Consider the following 19,786-nt stretch of genomic DNA (forward strand, 5'->3'; position numbering starts at 1 on the left):
ACATACTCCTCTGAGGCGGATGGCTGAATCCTTTTCTCCCCTGAGAAGACCTGATGCCAGCAGGGAGTGTGGCATTTACTGCCAGGTCACTTAGAGTTGGCAACACCAGGGGCCAGAGCAAACCTAATTTTACTCACTTCCCTCTCCATAGAGTAATACAATGTCATCATTCAGCCATAAAGAATAGAAATAGGCCATTTCCAGGAAAGCAGATCATCATGTTGAATACAATAAGCCAGACTCAGAAAGACAAAGATCGCATGTTTTCTCTCATGCAGAAGCTAGAGTTTTACAAAGTAAAACATAAAAGTAGCAGGGGAACTATTTAGGAAGACAGAGAACAAGAGAGAATGGAATGGGGGACAAGACAGCAAAATGGGGTGAATATTATCTGAATATGTAATAGAGAGGTATGAAAATGTCAGAATGAATGAAATCTACTTCTTCAATGAATCTACACCAAAACCAAAAAAAAAAAAAAAAAAGCAAAAAGAAAAGTGTATAAAAAACAAAATGCACCAGAGAGATGGCTCAATGGTTAAGAGCACTGGCTGTTCTTCCAGAGGACCCGGGTTCAATTCCCAGCACCTACATGGCAGTTCATACCTGTCTGTAATTCCTGTCCCAGGGGATCTGACATCCTCACACAGGCATACATGTAGGCAAAACACCAATGTACATAAAACATAAATAAATAAATTATTTTAAAAAATGCATTTAATGCTGGAAAGAGCTATCCAGTTACTTTTATAGAGCAAGAGGTCCAACTCCACTTCCAGGTTTGAAAACCTACCCAAACCCACCAATTCTTGGACTTGGCTTGAAATCTCACCAATCTCCACTCTGAAAAACCCCTCCCCCAAGAAACCCTGTATAAAGTCTGCCTCCTGCTAGTTCCCTGCTGCTTCTTGCCCAAGCCAAGGCAGCCCCAATAACTCTTGTGTGAGATTTATTGTGTGGTATGACTTTGTGGTATTCCTTGGTTCCTGACTGGGTGGACTTTGGTGAATGAATCAAGCCTTCACTGGTGGAGTATTGATGTTGTGATCATAGCTATCTCCCTAACCTATGAGGAGAAGCTTCTAATGCCAGCTCAGAGGAACTGTGATCTCAGCCCAGCTCTGAGAATCTGTATTAATGTCCATGCTTTAGAAGCTCTCTGAGATAGAATTTCAACCATGAAATTTTCCTTCTTAAAGTATGCAAACGACGTGCCCATTCCTGCTAACTTCCGACAATCTTCATTACCTCAAAACTCACCGTCATGAGTGGTCATTCTTCAGTTACCGTCTTCTACCTCAGCAAATCCTCATCTTTCTGTCTCTGCAGACTTGAGAATAGTTGGGGCTCCATATAAGGACATCACTCTCTATAGCTATTAGTACCTGGCTTCTTTCACTGAGTATCATGCCTTGGTAAAGCATTTGTCAGCGTGCCATGTGTTGTGGCTGAATACCATTCCACTGAATAGACAGAATACTTGTGTTTGTACATTTGCCTGCTGATAGACATTTGGGTTGCTTCCCTTTTTTGGTCATGTAGTAGACCTGAAAGGCTCATAATCAAGTATGTATTGGACAGATGCTGGTATGATACCTCACCAGACAAATCCCATTCCCCATACAGGTTCAGATGACATTGGAGCATCAGTACTACAACTTTGAAGTTTCTCCCTTCCACATTTTCTAAGGCCATTTTCTGTTACTTGAGATCAGAGGGCCCTACCTCTCCCTGGAACCTGTGGATAGGATAGGAGTCAAACACTGTTAAATACTGTTGCATCACTGTTAATGTTAGCAGTAAACCTTTATCCTCATTATCCTTTTTGATATTTATTTTCCTCTAAATCTAAGATGTTGGTGGCAGGGTAGTCTGACTCCCTCATTAACAGCTGTTGCACCCTTTTTTGGTGCCCTGGCTGCCTCACCAAGAAGCCAGATGCACTACTCTCTTGTAAATATTAATTACTTTGAACACTCTTTGACACCTTGAGGAGGCTACACTGCTACTGCATCTGCTTCCTGCCAAAGTACAACTCTGGCTTCTGAAAGCACAACCAGACTTTTTCCATCGGAAACCTTAATTCATTGTAGATAACCTTATGGCATTTTCTGCCTAGACCACATTCCTTGATGGTCATTGCCTTTGTTTGGTTTTCTATTGCTGTGAAAAGACACCATGACCATGGCAACTCTTATAAAGGAAAACATTTAATTGGGGCTGGCTTATAGTTTAAGAGGTTTAGTCCATTATCATCACGGCAGGACATGGCAGTGTGCAGGAAGACGTGGTCCTGTAGAAGGAGCTAAGAGTTCTACATCTTGATCTGCAGACAATAGAAAGTCAACTTTTCCACATTGGATGTAGCCTGAGCATATAAGAGATCTCAAAGCCCGCCCCCACAGTGACACACTTCCTCCAACAAGGCCACGCCTCCTAATAGTGCCACTCCCTATATGCCAAGCATTCAAACATATGAATCTGTGGGGTCATACCTATTCAAACCACCACAGTGCACAAACTGGACTGTTACTAGTGTAAACACAGTTCTTCATTTGCATAAACAGCTTCTGCGATTGGTGAAAGCACAGCTTTCATTTGCATAAGGGACTCCTCCATTGTTGGTCCAAACAATGCATTATTTGCATGAAGGTCTGCCACAGTTGGTACACAACTTGCTCGTACCCTTTCTGACTGTATAGCCAGGTTGCTTGGTTCACTTTTTGAGTCAACTATAGACTTGGACTATAGCTGGTGTTGCAACATTAGGCCAATGATAAGGCTTCTCTGGAGCGGTCTTTCCACGACTACTTTTGATCTTCACCATTAGCAGAGCAGGGTGATCTAGTAACAGTGCAAGTAGTGTTGTTGGTGTGACAAGGTCCCAAACAGGCCTTGTAGGTTGGGATCTCTTGACAGCATCCAGTGTTTCGGCTGTCACTGTTGCTGCCTTTGTTTTCCCTTCACAAAGGTAAGAGTGGCAGCACTGGCAGGACAGTGGTAGTGATGGTGGCAATCATGGTAACTGGCAATAGCAACAAACTCCGAGAGAACAGCTGGAGCCAAATGACGAGTAGAAGCAGGCAAGGAGGGGTGGTGGGAGTAGACGGAAGACACTGGATAGCCATGAGCTGAACACTTGTGGCCTGTGTGTAAGAGAACTCTAACACTGTTGCCATCTCCTGCTGCTGCTCACGGCTTCCAAAAACCCCAGGAATAAGACATCTGCAAAGTGCCCAGGCTGCTCTGGCTAAAAACAAACAAACAGAAATGTGCCTGTTTCCCTCAAGCTGGGCATGATTAATGCAACCTTGAATCAGAGCAACTCTATCTGCATTGGGATCCCATATGGAGGGAGGGGAAAGGCTCACAAAGCGTCTCTCCTCCCCCAAGGATACATAAGTAATAACAATTTCTTAGAGGAGGAGACTCTAGTGGTGTTGCCAGACTCCAAGAATGCAGCTTTGGTGACTCATCACCAGGGATGCAGCTGCCTAAGTCACATGTGCTCCTGGAAGTAGCGTCTCACCCAGGCTCCTGTAAGTCATCTCATGGAACTCATTGGTTTGTCACAGTGAACGTGAATGGGATCCTTTATTTGTTCTATTATTCCTCTTTGTATCTAGTGTGAATAGAAATTGGCTGCCCAGGAAAAGTTATACAAAGCTTGGCACCCAAACAGGGCCTTGGCAGAGCCAGAGATGAGTCTCAGAAGGATAATTGTATGTCTCCTGTAATAAGCTATGCATCTGAGGCTGCTGTCTGAAGGTTGAGTGGTGAGGGAAGGAATCCCAGGGTGGTCATCTTCTGCGCAGTATGGAGTGATGGACCTCCTTGGTGAATGGGATCTGCTGTTTGAGTACAGGATGCTCTCCAAATGGCTAATGAACTAGAGAGTATGCTGCAACAATGGAAGTAGCACATGTGGGACAGTTGTAAGGAGACCATGGTGAGGCCTGTCCACGGCAAACACGGTGCTGACAGGCCCCGCCCTTCTCCGTTAGATTACATTCCTAAAGCTAGCCCCCAAGGTCCATTCCCTGTTTGGCCACTGACTCATTCCTGAGACTAAACACCAAGGTCCAATGATCAAAATGTCCAATCAGGAGTTACGAACTCACCCTAGCACAGACTCCCCCTTTTTTCCTTAAAAACACACTACACACACACACACACACACACACACACACACACACACACACACACTTTTCTGCTTGCTGTCTGCCTTTGCAGCCTCCCCCACTCCCCCCCCCCCCCCCCGCTTGCCCCTCCAGGGTAATAAATCTCTTTTGTGCTGAGAATTGGTGTCTGGGTGTGTCCCATACCAAACGGGTGTGGGGGGTGAGGACTCCCTTGCATTGGTTCCGGAAATTGAATCATAACTGGGTTCGATCTACAGGATCCCCAACCCAGTTCTCATTTTCCAGACTGGCCGGCTCCCATTCACTTCATCCAACAGCAGCTAATTGGTGAGTTTCCCCTTACTCGCCATCCTAAACATCCCCCAAGACACCGGGTGATAACTGTTGGGTGTCCAGCATCCCTGCTCTGTCTTGTGGGGGCGGGGAGGACGCACCCCACCACGGCCTTCAGTGTTCAGTACGGCTTGGTTGGCGGGTTTTCTTTCACTTTTGGTAGCCCCTCTAGGTGAGCTTGCGGGACGACCCCTCCCCTCACAGAGGCCTTCTGGCTCTTGATCTTGGCTCGCCAGCCAACAATGGTGATGGGATCTGCTCCCTCCAGCTCGACTGAAAACCCCACCCAGTTCACACACATTACTAATACATCTTAACATTGAAAATAGCCCTTGTATTCCCTAGGAAATCAAACAAAATGACCACCTTTACAATTTTATGGGGACGAACCGAAGGAGATATACCCTCCTTTTCCCCCTCCCTCCCCTCCTTCTCCAGGTGTCCAGCGCCTCCGCCTGTCCCCCTGCTTTTCCGAAAGCTTCCCCAAGGCTCCAAGCTTTTCCCTTGCAGTTTCTGTTCTCCCACTGGCCATCCAAACCTCTGCCTAGGGCTCCAAAGAAACACGGTGACTGACTGATAGACAGACAGCCCAGCGCTCCGGGCCCGCCCCCCTGGCCGGTCTCCTTGCCCACAGGCAAAGCCGCCCTGGCCTTCAGCCCCAGGAGCTCTCCAGTACTGCCAGTCACTCCAAGAGCCCGCTGGCGTCCCAGCTGTCCTGACTCCAAAAGGCCCCTCCTTTCAGCCTGCATCCAGAGCCCCACCTCCTCCCAACGCACTCCCCAGAGCCCGGCCCCGCCCACGGCCCTTCCTCCTCCTCCCCCTCCTCCTCCTCCTCCTCCTCCTCCCCCCTCCTCCTCCCCCCCTTTGCAGCCCTGCGGCCCACAGCCCACGGCTGTCCCCGCCCACACTCACCCCTGTGCCAACCCGCTGTTATGCTGTTACAGCCACTGCCAACGGCTGCCTCTGCTCTCCCTTCCTAATTCCCCACTTTTTTTTTGATTCCGCCCATTCCTCGCTAGGCCAATGCACTCTACACGGCCCATCCCCACAGGAAGGGGTCGTTTTCTCTCATCCGCCCAAACCAGGTGTCTCCGAACCGAGCCGACATTTACCAGCTCCCTTTTCCCTTCCATTCTCATCTCTCTCTAGGTTTCTCTCACCTCTCTCCGGGAGGTGCAATATACTTGTGGCCCTGTCACCTCTCACCTCCCTCCCCTCTGCCGCCTCCCTCCTAGTCAGCCACTTTCTCAACCCTTTCTTGGCCTGAAACTGCAGTCCTGCCTGCAGACTGCCATATCTGGCTGCCCTGGCCTGCAGTCCCACAGCTTCTGCTCTCAGCTACCATCCTAAAGTTCTCTCTCCCTGCACGGAACTGCCTGCTCTGTGTTTTGTTTCCAATCTCTGTTCTACACTTCCAAAATCTCTTCACTTCTCTTCTGTGAAGTTTCTTTCTCATTCTCTCTCTCTCTCTCTCTCTCTCTCTCTCTCTCTCTCTCTCTCTCTCTCTCTCCCTCCCTCTCCCCCTCCCTCTCCCCCTCCCTCTCCCTCTCCCTCTCCCTCTCCCTCTTCCCCTCCCTCTTCCCCTCCCTCTTCCCCTCCCTCTCCTCCCCCTCTCCTCCCCTTTCTCCCCTCCCCTTCTCCTACCCCTTGGACTACTCACATATGATTTATATATGTTTTCAAATTTAAGCCTAAAATCAGACACGCTAGATAGATGATCCTCAACTCTTTAGAGATCTGAATATGACATTCAAAATATTTAAACTTTCCATTATAGAGACATATTCATGCCTAGCACAAACACTATCATCTCCAAAGTAGACAGGGCACAATGGTGACAGTTCCCCCTGGATTTTGGTAACCATAAAACTGAGCTAAAACTGCCCACACCTTGCACTCTGCCAGGGCTCTGCTCAAACTGTAAACATTCTTGGGTTAATTGCCCTGTTCTGCCTGGTCAAAGTGAGGTCAGTTTTCCCAAGTCCCCCCCCCCCACACACACACACACACACAAATCTCTCTGACCTGAGTCTGACAGCCAAAGGCTCAATGCCTTGTATGACAGCTGAAGACCTACCACTCCATCCAGACCTCAGGAACCTAGGGTTACTGTCTTAGTAATGACAAAGTCACTGTCATTTTAATTAATACATAGACCATACCTCCGACTATAATTTATCCTTCTCAGATCTCTGGTGATCTGACCAGCCCAAATCCACACCAATCACTGTCCCAGAGCCTAGGATCTCACCTCTATGTCAAGTCACTTCATCACATTCCTTACTCACCCCACTCACCCCTCTCTGTCACCCATAGAGTGCATGACCGGTCCTCCAGACCCCTCCAAACTCAACCCTTAACTTGCTCCTTCACAGGCTTTTTCTCTCCCCAGTCCTTTCTCCTCATTCCCTCATGCCCTATCCCCTTACTAGAAGGAGATACCCTTTCCAAAATTAACACACACGTACACACACACACACACACACACACACACACACACCTACACCCCTCCTCTTCCTTTCCTCAGCCTCTTTTTGTACACTCTCTCACTCTCCATAATTCCAAAACCCCTCTTATGCTCTGCCCACTTCTTTAGTAAACCACACTGTATGGGATACCACCCTTCCTTCCCTTGCTGCTCATCATAAACGCTTCTCTATTACACCGAAAAAAAAACCCTTCTGCCTGTATCTCCAAAGCCCAATACTCCCTACCCTTAACCAGCCTCAGAGGCTTCAAACCCATCATCCAATCCCTTTTATTCAAGCAGTTTCTATGCCCCACTTCTCCACCCTACAATACTCCCATATTGGCAGTCCAATAATAATAATAATAATAATAATAATAATAATAATAATAATAAAACAAAACCTTAGGCCTAATCCAAGACCTTTCTACCATTAACACTGATGTTGTCCCTCCCCATCATGTGGTCCCCTTCCAAATGGTCCCCTTCCAGGTCCTAGGGACCTGGCCTGCCTTCCCCCCTTTCCCTCTGCCTGCTTCAGTATATAGATGACCTCTTTCTTTGCAGTCCTTCCCACTCTGAGAGTCAATCTGACACCACCTTGCTCCTCAGTTTCCTCAGCTCCAAACGTTACCAGATCCCACCTCTCCCTGTCACCTATCTTGGATTCTCTCTCACCCCAACCCATAACCACCTCACTTTAGACTGTCTTGCCCATTGTCCCTCCTTATCTCCGCCTTCAATGAAATCCAAACTGCTTTCCTTTCTGGAAATGGCTAATTTCTTCCACTCATCGGCCCCTGGAAACTCATTTCTAGTACCTCCTTTATACCAAGCGACTTCTAGATCTCCCCATGAGTCTCTTCCTCCCATTGACAAACAATTCTTTAAGCTCAAAAAATGATTTCCTTTCAGCCACAGCCCTCTGCCTCCCAGATCTATGCAGACCTTCCCATCTTTACACTTTCAAAAAACAAGATTATACCCTTGAGATCTTGAAGCACTTTCTAGGACTGACCTTTGCCCCTGTCACTTACCTCTCCAAAACTCTAGTCGAAACCATCTGAGGCTGGCCTGTCTACACGCTCCTGCTGTAGCCTCTCTGCTCATCTCAAAATCTAGGCAATAAACTCTGGGATCCCCACTTGCAATCTATTCCCACTCTCTCTCAACTTCTATAAGACTTTTTTACAAAACTGAACCCAAGCCCACAATGTATGTCAATGAACTAACCCTGTCTCCACTATACAACCCCCTACCTTTCCTATTCACCAAATTCCGGTCTAAGAAAATGTTTTAAAGTATGTAAATACAAGTTATGAAGGTCTGAGGATATGGAAGCTTAAGTAAGCTATGAAAGTCTGTAATTAAAATTAATTAAATTTTAATTTAAAATGCAAATTAAAAATATTTTAAGGTCTGAAGATTTCTGAAAGCTTAAGTAAGTTATGAGGGTCTTAGAAAATGATTCATGGGTCTAAGGAAATAATTTAAGGTATATGAAAAGTTGTTTCAGATTTCTTTTCCCCATCTATGTTATTGTTTGGATTCCCAAAATTTTACTATAACTCAAAGACATAAATCTACTGCCCTTTCTCTAATCTGCATTTCAATATGGATTAACTTGAATTCACCTGTCACAAGTCAAAAGGACTCCAGAGAGGTACTCCTGTCAACCAGCAGCCTAAGTTTCCCTACCTGTCTTCTCCTGAGGGTGGGATCTCTCCCCCTTTCCCCATCCTCTCTTCCTTTCCCTGGTCTTGGGACCCCCCCTTCCCCAACTACAAGGGCCATAAGTGTAAAAGTTTCAAATGTACATCTAAGATAAAAATTTTCCCTGAAACTCCTTAACTTTACCTCTGTCCCTAGTCTATCTGTGGTATGTGAGATATTTCATGCTCACAAGGGTTAGCAGTGGGCCTTTGGAGATCCTGCTGACCCTCTATAAAATGTTTCATATAGGATCAGCCTGAGTGCCATGGATGCACAGAAATTCAGTAATATAAACATTTGTTACTCCTAGAGACTAAGGCTCTGAGATCTGAAGTACTATGAGATAAACCAGTCTCCAATGAACAGGCCCATCCAAGCCATTCTAGACACTTGGTTATACTCATTGTGGTCCTCATGAATATCAAATACCAGAAGACAACAGAGGAAACACAGGCATCACTGTGGAAGTTGGGCATGAGGGAGACAGCGTTTGGCATTCGGTGCACTGGACTGAATAGGTCTGTCTCATAAAAGAGTTAAGAGAGAAGTTAATTCAGGAGGAACCCAAGACTGGTGGCTTTGTGGCTTTGTTGGGCTCTGTGGTATAATCCTTGTGAGCTAGGAGAGGCTGTGGTGGCTCTGAATGACTTAGACTGGCATATAAATAAGGTTTTTAAGTTGCTGAAGCAGTTAAGGAGGAGTGAAAATTCGAAGATGGAGTGATGGTCACTTTTCTTAAAAGACAGGGTCTCAGGTATCCAAGCCAGCAGAGAACTAACCACACAGCAGAGGCTGCTAGTTCTCCTGCTGTGGTTATAGGCATGCACCATCACTTCCGGCCCCGGGCCTTCATTGACTCCAGGCAAACACTATCGGCTGAGCTGCATCTTTAGCACCTCATAGGCCTCTTATAAGCATATTTCACAAAACTTGTATCAAGCCAGAGTTCCCGTGGGAGATAATGATACAAATCCAGATTCAGTGTTTGTGAGCCTTAGGAAGGCTTTAAATCTGGACTGACCGTTCTCTGCTGGCATAAACAATAGAGCAGTGCAGATGAAAAGGATGAAGTTGTCCTAATGGTAGGAAAGTATTCTCCCCACACAAACTATACCACGTGCATTTCTTGCAAGAAAATGTACTACCAATGAAGATTGTTCACCCAGTCCCTTTCAGAAGCCAGTGGCTGCAGCACCGTGAAGACTGTCAGGCAGGCTCACCTTTACTCATCACTTTGTCCCTTGAGTTCATTTCTAGAAAGGTCAAGGACATCAGGGGGATTACAAGCCGGGAGAGGAAAGAATAGGACTTAATTTTGAGGTCGCAGTTGAACCTGGATACCCAGCTTTTTCCCTGTTCCACTCAGCTGAGAAGTGGGTGGCCACATCCAGGAGACTCAGTCCTCCTCACCTCTGTCCCTTTTCCTAGGGTTTCCCACAGTTCAGCCCTTCTTCCATCACAAGAGAGTCCCAGAACATGGCTTATCCCCCTCTGCAAGGGGACTGCAGAGTGTGTTGAGCCCAGCCAGCGGGCCCGCCTGAAACTTTCAGTTCTGCTTTTTCTCTAATTCTTGTCCTCTGAAGATCTGTTATCTGTATCAAATTTACTCTCAGAAATCATATAGCAGGAAACCACCAAAGGGAAAGAAATGTTTCTATGACCACTCCCTAATTAGCCACAAGCTGTGAGACTTTCTCAGAATCAATGACTCATCACTGGCAGAGTCCTGTTCAGCTCTGATGGCCACAGAGGGCAAAAACGCTTCATAGCCATCCCACACTGGAAGGTTTTTGTCCAGAATAGCTTTGAAGAACTCACTTTGATTAGGACTCTATTGGTTCCTAGATAATAAGAGTTCATTGTGCTCATTTCCTAGGCACAATTATGATGAAATTGTAAATTTTAAATACTTTTCTTTTATATAAACGAATAAAAGAAAACATATTTTTAAAAAAAGGTGGTTTTTTTTTAAAGACCTGATTTTTTTTTTTTTTTTTGAGACAGGGTTTCTCTGTGTAGTTTTGCATCCTTTCCTGGAACTCGCTCTGTAGACCAGGCTGGCCTCAAACTCACAGAGATCCGCCTGCCTCTGCCTCTGGAGTGCTGGGATTAAAGGCGTGCGCCACCACCGCCTGGCTAAGATCTGATTTTTAAAAACAAGTTCTCTTTATGTATCCAAGACTGGCTTGGAACTAGCCACCATCCTGCCTCAGCTTCCTGACTGCTGGGATTACAGGCTTATGCTACTACACATGCTTCTGAATTTTGTATGGCAGAAAATATTTCTGGGTGTATTTTTCAAGGAATTGAGAGCAGTGGTGTTCTTTGGAGAGGATTGCTGTGGAGTCAGACTACAGATCCATTGTACACCCTCACATCATTTGAATCCAGGTCAGGTAATTGTCTAACCCATGCAATTCAAAATAAACACATTTCTAGGCTGTGCACTTCACATTGGATCCATTAGTAAAGATAGTGCCATGATCAAAGTTTAACTATGTCAGTCTGTTTTATAATTAGTTGCTATGAGGTCCAATTTTAACTCTGTCCTTTCTCATTAGCCACATTGTAAGGTTTTAAGAACAGAGGTGACTCCATGATGGAAGTACCATTCAGGCTGTAGAACTCAGCACATAGCACCACTGGCCAAAACTAAAACAAAGATCTAATCCATCAAAGTCCATAGATCTCGGAAAGCCTCTAAAGGTACTAATCTTGCTTTTTGGCTTCTATACTTTTGCTTCTGGCTAACTGTTCTTGTTAACTGAAGTATGTCAACCCAGGACATGGTTTTTTGTGCTTAAAAGCTTACCCTGAGAAAGGCTTGGGACTATACTGGGATCCTGAACACCTAGTGTAGTCACTGGCTGGCTAATAAAAACTTTCTATTGGCTTAAACCCATGTCAGAGCAGTCTTCTCTGGTAGATACCCTATAGCATATCTGGAAGTCCCAGCAAGATCCCCAGAGCCCAGACTTCAAGATACTGGGGTCTTGGAGCCCCTTGGAGTGTGAAAGAGTAAGGTGGTCAGGGGACTCTAGGGGGTGCACAACCTGAGATGTTCCAGGTCTTCAGGGCTCCCTTTGATCAATCACTGCCTAATGCTTTGGAGGGGTCTGACACCTCTACTCCAAAAGGAAACAAATTAGAAAGTCACCTGGTCTTTCGCCTCCAGAGGTTAGTCTGATTAAGATGTCTTTTGTTTAACACATAGGAGAGGTCAGACGCAGCTGTTGATCCAGTGTCTGGGATCCATGTGAGATGTCACCAGACCCTTCTGTTTGTTTGGGTATCTGAATGTGCACGTGTGTCTTTCTATGTGTTTCTCTCGGTTCTGTTTCCCTATATTGACCAGTGGCGTTCTCTGGTGTGAGAACTCCCAGCTTAAGACCTATGCCCGCTCCCGTTAGGGACCTGAATTCTTTTACTTAGGCCAGATTTTCCAGAGACACTCCCCTACCCCCGCAAAAAACAAACAAACAAACAAAACAACAACAAACCTCCACCTATCTGTTCCATTCCAGGAGCAAGGAGTGGGGAGTGGTTGCTTGTTTTGTTGCTTGACTCCTGCTCATGGTCAGAGTTGGTCCTTGTGTGGAGGTGGAGAGGAGCCAGACCTCTTATCCAGGGCTCCCTGCCAGGGAGGGGAAAATAGTTCCCCCATGTGAGCATCCTCTCCTCTCCTCTCTACGCCTGCTCTAAGCAGCCCTGGGGAAGGGAAAAGCTCCCCTGGGCTGACCCCAAAGGAACAGAGAAAGTTCCACTCCTTTCTCCTCTATGATTTATGTCTTCTTTTTAACCAATGATCTGTACAGTTGGAAAACTCAAAACCCATCATTCTCTGAAAAACAAAACAGGAAACTTGCCTCTGGGTTTGGCAGCGGGACTGCTGCTAGACAACGTGCCCTGAACAGCACAGATTTTCCCTTCTGTCCAATCTGACCAAGGATACTTTAAACAATTTTCACTAGGTCCTTTTAAAGAGCATTAAAGACAGCTGCTAAAAAGATTTCCCATGTCAACCAGTCATCCCCAGATATTAGAAAAAAAGTTATAAAAGTTAAAAGTATAAGTAGGTCCCAGCTGCTGGAGGCAGCTCAAAAGGTAACAGAGAACCATTGTTAACAACAGAGAAGTGATTGGGAGGAGACCTTTTGCATAAACTAAAAGCTACCATCACCTTCTCTGATGATGACACAGTTAGACTTACAGATACCCAACAAAACTTGGGTGTCTTACACTGTCAGAAGAATATCTCCTAGCTGAAAGTTCTGCCTTTAATTAAAAACTACAGTTGGACTGTCTCTCAGATTGACAACAAAGATTCCCAGGGGTATGGACAAATCCAACCCCGCCCCCCAAGACTGGCCCAACACCAAGTTCCTATAATTTTTCAAACAACCAGTTCAGTTATCCCTGTCCAGATTAAACAATACCCAATGAACCTGGAGTCAAAAGGGGGAAATTGCAGTCTGTATTTCCTGGCTTGTAGAGACAGGCATCCTGGTGCTCTGCTGGTCACTGTGGAATATACCTCTCCTGCCTATGAAGAAACCTGGGTGTGGTGATATATTGTGTACACCAATAAAGCTTACCTGGAGATCAGAGGACAGAGCCAGCCACCAAATTAGACATAGAAGTCAGGCAGTGGTGGCATACACCTATAATCCTATCACTCAGGAGGCAGAGATCCGTCTAGATCTCTGTGAGTTCAAGGCCACGCTGGGCTACATGAGAGAAACAGAACCAAGCAGTGGTGGCACACGCCTTTAATGCCAGGAAGCAATATGGCAGGACACAGAAAGGTATATAAAGTGTGAGGAAACAGGAACTTACTTACTCTCTGGAGGCTGAGGATTTCATAGAGGTAAGTTAGTGGCTGGCTGTTCTGCTTCTCTGATCTTTCAGCTTTCACTACAATATCTGACTCTGAGTTTTTTTATTATAAGACCTTTTAAGATTAATGTTACACCTGGGGCCTCTGTTTCTCACAATTCTGTTTCTTCCAGAGAAATAGGTGTACATTGTCTTGGACCTGAAAGATACAGCCTTCATCCTCCCATTGGCAGAGATGAGTCAACTCATCTTTGCTTTTAAATGGTCAGATCCAGAGGGAGGTTACAGTGGGTAACTGACAGTGGATGATCAGGTCGTCCCAGGATGTGAAGGCACTAAATGCAGACTTCTGCCCTGCTGTCAGAGGTTTCCTTGGAAAATAGATGATAAAAGGCCACTGAGGGACTGCTGCAAGAGTTACAGACCTTGAGCTACAGAATGTCAGTTAAGAAAACCCAACTTTGTAGCCTATCTATCTTGGCTACCAGCTGAAGAGAGGCAAAAGTAGCCTGTCTCAGAGTAGGGTTGCTGCCATTCTTTAGATCCCAACTCCAAAGATTAAGAGATGGTTCAAGAGTTCCTGGATATTGCTGCCTCTGGATACCAGAGTTTGTGGAAATAGCAAGGTCTCTCTACACCAGCACAAAGGGGAGCACTGAGCCCCTAACCTGGACTGAGACTAAACAAAAAGCATTTGAGGCTTTAAAAACATCTCTGACTTCTGCTCCAGCCCTAGAACTTCCAAATCTTTTAGAACCTTTTCATATGTTTGTCCATGAAACAAAATACAAAAGGGGTATTAACCCAAACTTTGGAGTCATGGCAATGCCCTGTGACATATCTGTCCAAACAATTGGTTCCTGGGGCCACAGGGTGGCCCACCTATCTAAGAGCTGTGGCGGCCACTGCTAGTTTAGTGAGAGAAAGCAAGCAAGTTAACTCTGGGTCAAGATCTTATACTCACAGCACCCCACAATGTGGTTGAGGCCCTCCCCTGAGGAGCACCAGAACTCTGGCTACCTAATGACTGTGTGACCTAGCCCCAGCCTCTTCTCCTGGCTCACCCTGTTTGAGAAACCCACCTCCATCAATCCTGCTACTCTTCTGCCTGATGATGCAGGTTTTCACCCATGACTGTCAAGAGATGAAGATGAAACCAGGTAGGTGGGAGGTGCAGTGGTGCCTTTAACCAAAACAATCTGGGCCCGAGGCAGGTACCTCAGACCAGAGAGCAGAACTGATTGATCTGACCCAGGCTCTCAGATGTGGAAAAGGAAAGTCCACCATCATTTACACAGACCATCAGTCAGTATGCTTTCACTACCTGGCATGTCCATGGTATGATCTATAGAGAAAGAGGGCTTCTCGATGCTGGGGAAAAGGACATTAATAAATCCTGGCCCAGGTTCTGCTGACTCACCATGGGAGACCTTGCCTTGGAGGAGGTAGGAATGGGAAGTGGGTTGGTGGGGAAGGCTGGGGGGTGGGAGGAGGGAAGAGAGGGGGATCTGTGGTTGGTATGTAAAAATGAATAGAAAATTTCTTAGTAATAAAAAAATCATAGCTGAAGGTACTTTGAAAGAATAAAACATCACCTTGATCCTGCCCCACCTGAAAAAAATTTGGCCCTCCTACAGAGTGTTTGGCTTCCCCTGCGAATTGCTGTCTTCCACTGCTGGGCTGCTGACCTGACTACCCACAGAAAATGGCCCTAAGACCCTTGGGGCCTATTGATATTCTAATGATGTGCCATGCCCTAGTACTACCTGAGACTCTATGGTAAGGAGAAATGCAGTTGAAATCCACTGGTTGATGGAGGACACCAGAGGAAAGATCAATCTCCCAGAAACAGCTAGCAGGACTCTGGTAACCAACTTTCACCAGGATGCTCATCTGGGGTCCACACAACTTTCTGAGTTGCTCAGACCAAGGCATATTATACCTAGAATGGACAGCCTAGCGCAGGATATCTCAGCCAAATGCCAGGTTTGTGCTCAAGTGAATCCAAAACAAGAGAGCCCTTACCAAATGAGAGACCAACACACCAGCAAACTCTGGGAAAACTGACTTCGCCCAGATCTGGCCTGGTGGGGGAGGACGAAAGTACTTGCTAGTTTTTATAGATACCTTTTCCCAGTGGGAAGAAGGGTTCCCCGTCCAGATGGGAACTGCTCAGATAGTAGCTAAAAAGCTCCTCCAGGAACTGGTCCCCTGATTTGGCTTCCTCCCTAGCAATACAGTCTGACAATGGCCTGGCTTTCACAGCCAAAACCTCTCAATTAAAAGCTAAAGCTTTAGACATAGAGTGCAAACTTCATTGTGCATATAAACTTCAGGTAAAAAGAATAAACACGGTATCAAAAGAAACTCTAACAATACCCTGACCACAGCCCGGCAAAAGATGGGTTTCATTTGCTTTGCTTCAGCCCGCTGCACCTCCTCTAGGGAGGGATTTGCCCCTACGAGATTAAGTTTGAAAGACCTCCCCGACTGCTTCCCAGGCTCAGAGACCAGCAGTTGTCAGAACTCTATAACCATTCCTTTCTCAAGACACTACAGGCCCTCCAGTTCCTCACACAGGCTCTTCACGATCTGAGAGAGCCAGCTGACCTCTGAGTCCACCACCAGTTTTCCTTTGTTTGAGTCCAGTGACATTGTCTGGGTCAAGTGAGTAGCCAAAGAGGCACTGGAACTAACCTGGAAAGGACCCTGTAAGGCGGTTCTCTTCACTCTTCTAAGGCAGTGGTGGTAGCTGGCATTACATCATGGATCCACCACACTCAGGTCAAGAAAGTGAAAGTCACAGACATTGCTACCAGATGGATTGTCTCCGGACTATGGAGCCATTGAAGTTAAGGTTCTATTGGGCTCCAGGCACTTCCACTCCCCGCCCTTCTACCTCCTCCCGAGTCTTACGTTTTGCACTATGGGTGTGAATACAGGGACAAGGTCCAACCCCCACCGCCCTCAGACCTGGATTGGACTCAATTTGACTCATTCACATGGGGAATGTGACAGGCTGCAAACCATGGTACAGCTGCCTCCATGATGAAAGTACCATTCAGGCAGTAGAACTCAGCACATAGACAGTACTACCTGCCAAAACTAAACCAAGAACGAATTCATCCAAGTCCACAGATCTCGGAAATTCTCTAAATGTACTGACCTTGCAATTTGGCTTCTGTACTTCTGCTTCTGACTAGCAGGTCTTGTTCACTGAAGTATGTCAACCCAGGCATAGCTTTTGTTTAAAAGCTCACTCAGAGAAAGGCTTGGGGCTATACTGGGATCCTGAAAACCCAGTGTAGTCACTGGTGGGCTAATAAAGGCTTTCTATTGGCTTACACCCATGTCAGAGCAGTCTTCTCTGGTGGATAATCCACAACATAAGTAGATAGTGTTTTATTTTTTTGATTGTTTTTTATTTTTTTGAGAAAGGATCTCATTTATCTCAGGCAGGTCTTGAACTGTGTAGCCAATATTGACCTCACTTTCTGTTCCTCCTGCTTCCATCCCTGGAGTATTGCGATTACAGGTGTGTTGCATCTGTTTATGCAGTGCTAATAGTTGAACCCAGGGCACTGTATAATTTCGGAAAGCACTCTGCCAACTGAGCTACATCAAGAGCCCTGTTCTCAGTTTTGTTTTGTTTTGAATACATGGCAAACTAAGGAAGACAGAATTGTTATTTACCTGTCTGTGTCACTAGCTTTGAATATTCAGAACTCACTGCTAAACTCATCATCCATTTCTTAACAGAAGTGTACCAGTCAGGAATTCGAAAGTGAGTGAGGAAGGGGAGAAAGGCAGTGGGAACTGGGATTTCTTTTGGACAGGAGTCAAACCTGAATGGGAATGAGCAGGATGCTCAGAACAGTGATGGCAAATCTGAATGTGGGAGTCTGGCCTCAGGCGGGCTGCTCAAACTTTGTAGACGAAACTGCAAGAGTGGAAAAGTAGGGTATCCAAATTCAAGGGACCACAGGGATTGAGGAATTGTGGAGAGAGAGGTGGCCAGAAATTAAGGGGCCCCTGTATAATGAAGCAGGTGAGAGGTACAGATGATGGTCAACCCCGTCTCTGGCTCTGCTTACTACCTCAGATTTCCTAACTAACCATTTCCCTCTCCCCACTATCATTTTATACCGCTGAGACTACACTTTGGCTATATCAAGTTAAATACACATTATTTTGGCCTTCTCAGTCAATAGACATCTGGTCCTATACTGGGTAGGCAGGCTGCCTCTGGGTAACACCTAAGTCCTTTAAGTTCAATCCAGGCAACAGAAACTCACTCTGGACATTTTGAGCAAGGAAAAAAAAAATGCAGGAAATATTTCTGAAAAGATTTTCCAGGAACTGATAACAGTGACTTCATGTGAAGCAGAGCTGAATTGGGAAGGGGGACTGGCTGAGGGAGAGAGGGCTCTGCAAGGTGGGGAGAGGGTAGACTGGAGTCAAGGAGAGGTATGTGGGTTGGAGGGCTGGCTTTGGTTTCCAGGTGCAGGAAACCACAGAGGACAGGGCATGAACAGACGCAGGCTTAGGACCAGTCTTCTGCCAGGCTGTGGAGTGCTGCCCAGTCCCGGCCATGAGCCTGAGCACCATTTGCTGCTGTTGAATCCTGGTGCAGGCTTGGGCTCCCATCTCCCTCAGTGGGCTCCTCCCCATGTCCTTATCTGTGTCATGCTGTAAAAAGCTCCCGAGATGGCGGACTCGTAAGAAAACACACATTATTTCTTCCCATTTCTGAAGCCTCTCCCTGGGGGTGCCCTGACATCACACCCCTTCTTCCTCCTTGGTCGGCGGCCTCCTGTCTTACTGTCTCCCGCCGCCCACCACGCCCCAGTCTCTTCCTCCTCTCCACAGTCCTCCCTCTGCCTCTTTGGCTCCTCTCCCCTCCTCCAGTCCTCCCCGATTTCTCCCCAGCGCCCCCTTCTCTCTCTCCTGGTACTACTCTCCTTCCTTCCTCTCCCCCTGTGTTCCGGCGCTGTTCCTCGTCTCCCCTTCTTCCTGTCTCTCTCTCTCTCCCCCATCTGCTCCACGATCTTTCACCGGCAAGCGGGCCAGAAACGCAGAAGTAACGTCAGCACTCCCACGGAGGGCGGCGGCGGCTGCGCGGGCGGCGCCGGGGGCGGGGCAAGCATGGCCCTGCGCGTGCGCGTGCGCGTGCGCGTGCGCGTGCGCGTGCGCGTGCGGCGGGCGCGCCAAAGAGGCTGGGCGGGCCGCCGCGAGCCTGGCCCGGGAGGCGGTGCTTGGCCGGTGAGGGGCGGGGCCTGGTCGGCAGGGCTGGCGCGCGTGGGCGTGGCCCGGCAACGTCAGTTCTCGTGAGAGCGGCGACTGGTGACGGGGTGGAGGGCGGGTGCGTCGGGACGGTGCGCGGGTGTGTTTGAATCTGGTCCGAGCGCGGGAAACCATGGGTCCCTGGTGAGGTGAGCGCCGCGCCGTGTCCCGGGTGGGCTACGAGGAGGACCGGGCGGCGGGCGGCCGCGGCGGGGCGACGCAGCCCGGCCGGGTGCCTTGTCCGCGGCCGTCACCCGTCCCGGGCGCCTGTGGAGTGAGAGAGGGGCCGCGGGAGGGCAGAGCAGGACCCTAGACCAGGACGGGGGGCCCACCAGGGAGGAGCTCAGCCTTGAACCCCGGCTGACGCGGGAGGACCCCGGAAGAGGGCCTGGGCACGACTAGAGGGGACTCCAGAACTGGACCCGGCCTCACCCGGGAGGACCTCAGACCAGGACCTGTACTTGGCGTGACGTAGGGAGGACCCCGAACCTGCGGACTGATCTAGGGAGACTCTTGGCCCTGAACTAATAATGAAAGAGACAAGTCAAGAAATGGAGTAGCATTCTGTGAGCCTAGCGGCTGTAGACGTTGCTTGGCACGACTGAGTTGCCAAAGGCATGCGCTGAAGTAAACAAGAACAGTAACCAGAATTAGGAGAGTGTTGATACGGGTCCTTTTGCCTTTCCTTTCCATTTTATTCATCAGAAAAAAGTTATGGTTCACAATTCGGCCATTTGAACTGGGGGGTAAAGTGGCTGTATTTAAGATTTACTTACGTGAGGAATTGTCAAATTGAGGTTATTTTCTACTTTTAGTCAATTAGAATGTATATTTACTGTGATTCACTGTCTCCATAATTACTGCCAGTAATTTTCCATATTCCTGTATTTGTAAAGATATAGGAGATTTTTAAGTTTTAAGGTGAGAGGCTGTGTTGCAAATATGCTGTCGCTTGCTGTCACTATCGTTAAGTTTATGTGTTTTGAGTAGGCCATCCTAGCACCAGGTGTAA

The 19,786-nt window shown here is 47.3% G+C and overlaps 1 protein-coding gene across 2 annotated transcripts in view; it reads left to right on the top strand.

The window, feature by feature from the left end:
* The first annotated feature begins 4,288 nt into the window (after nucleotides 1-4,288).
* The window catches only part of Ncapg2 (non-SMC condensin II complex subunit G2), an 83,104-nt gene continuing 67,606 nt past the window's right edge, over nucleotides 4,289-19,786 (top strand). The window contains exon 1 of one of the 2 annotated variants that reach the window (XM_052739181.1): nucleotides 4,289-4,469. The gene's annotated coding sequence lies outside the window, so the exon portion shown is untranslated. Of the gene's footprint in view, nucleotides 4,470-18,803; nucleotides 18,924-19,786 lie in introns of those variants that run through there. The other variant, XM_052739179.1, reaches the window with a different exon arrangement.

This window comes from Peromyscus californicus, unplaced genomic scaffold (assembly GCF_007827085.1).
Source record: "Peromyscus californicus insignis strain IS unplaced genomic scaffold, ASM782708v3 Scaffold_15__1_contigs__length_86483966, whole genome shotgun sequence".
In the NCBI taxonomy this organism is placed as follows: domain Eukaryota; kingdom Metazoa; phylum Chordata; class Mammalia; order Rodentia; family Cricetidae; genus Peromyscus; species Peromyscus californicus.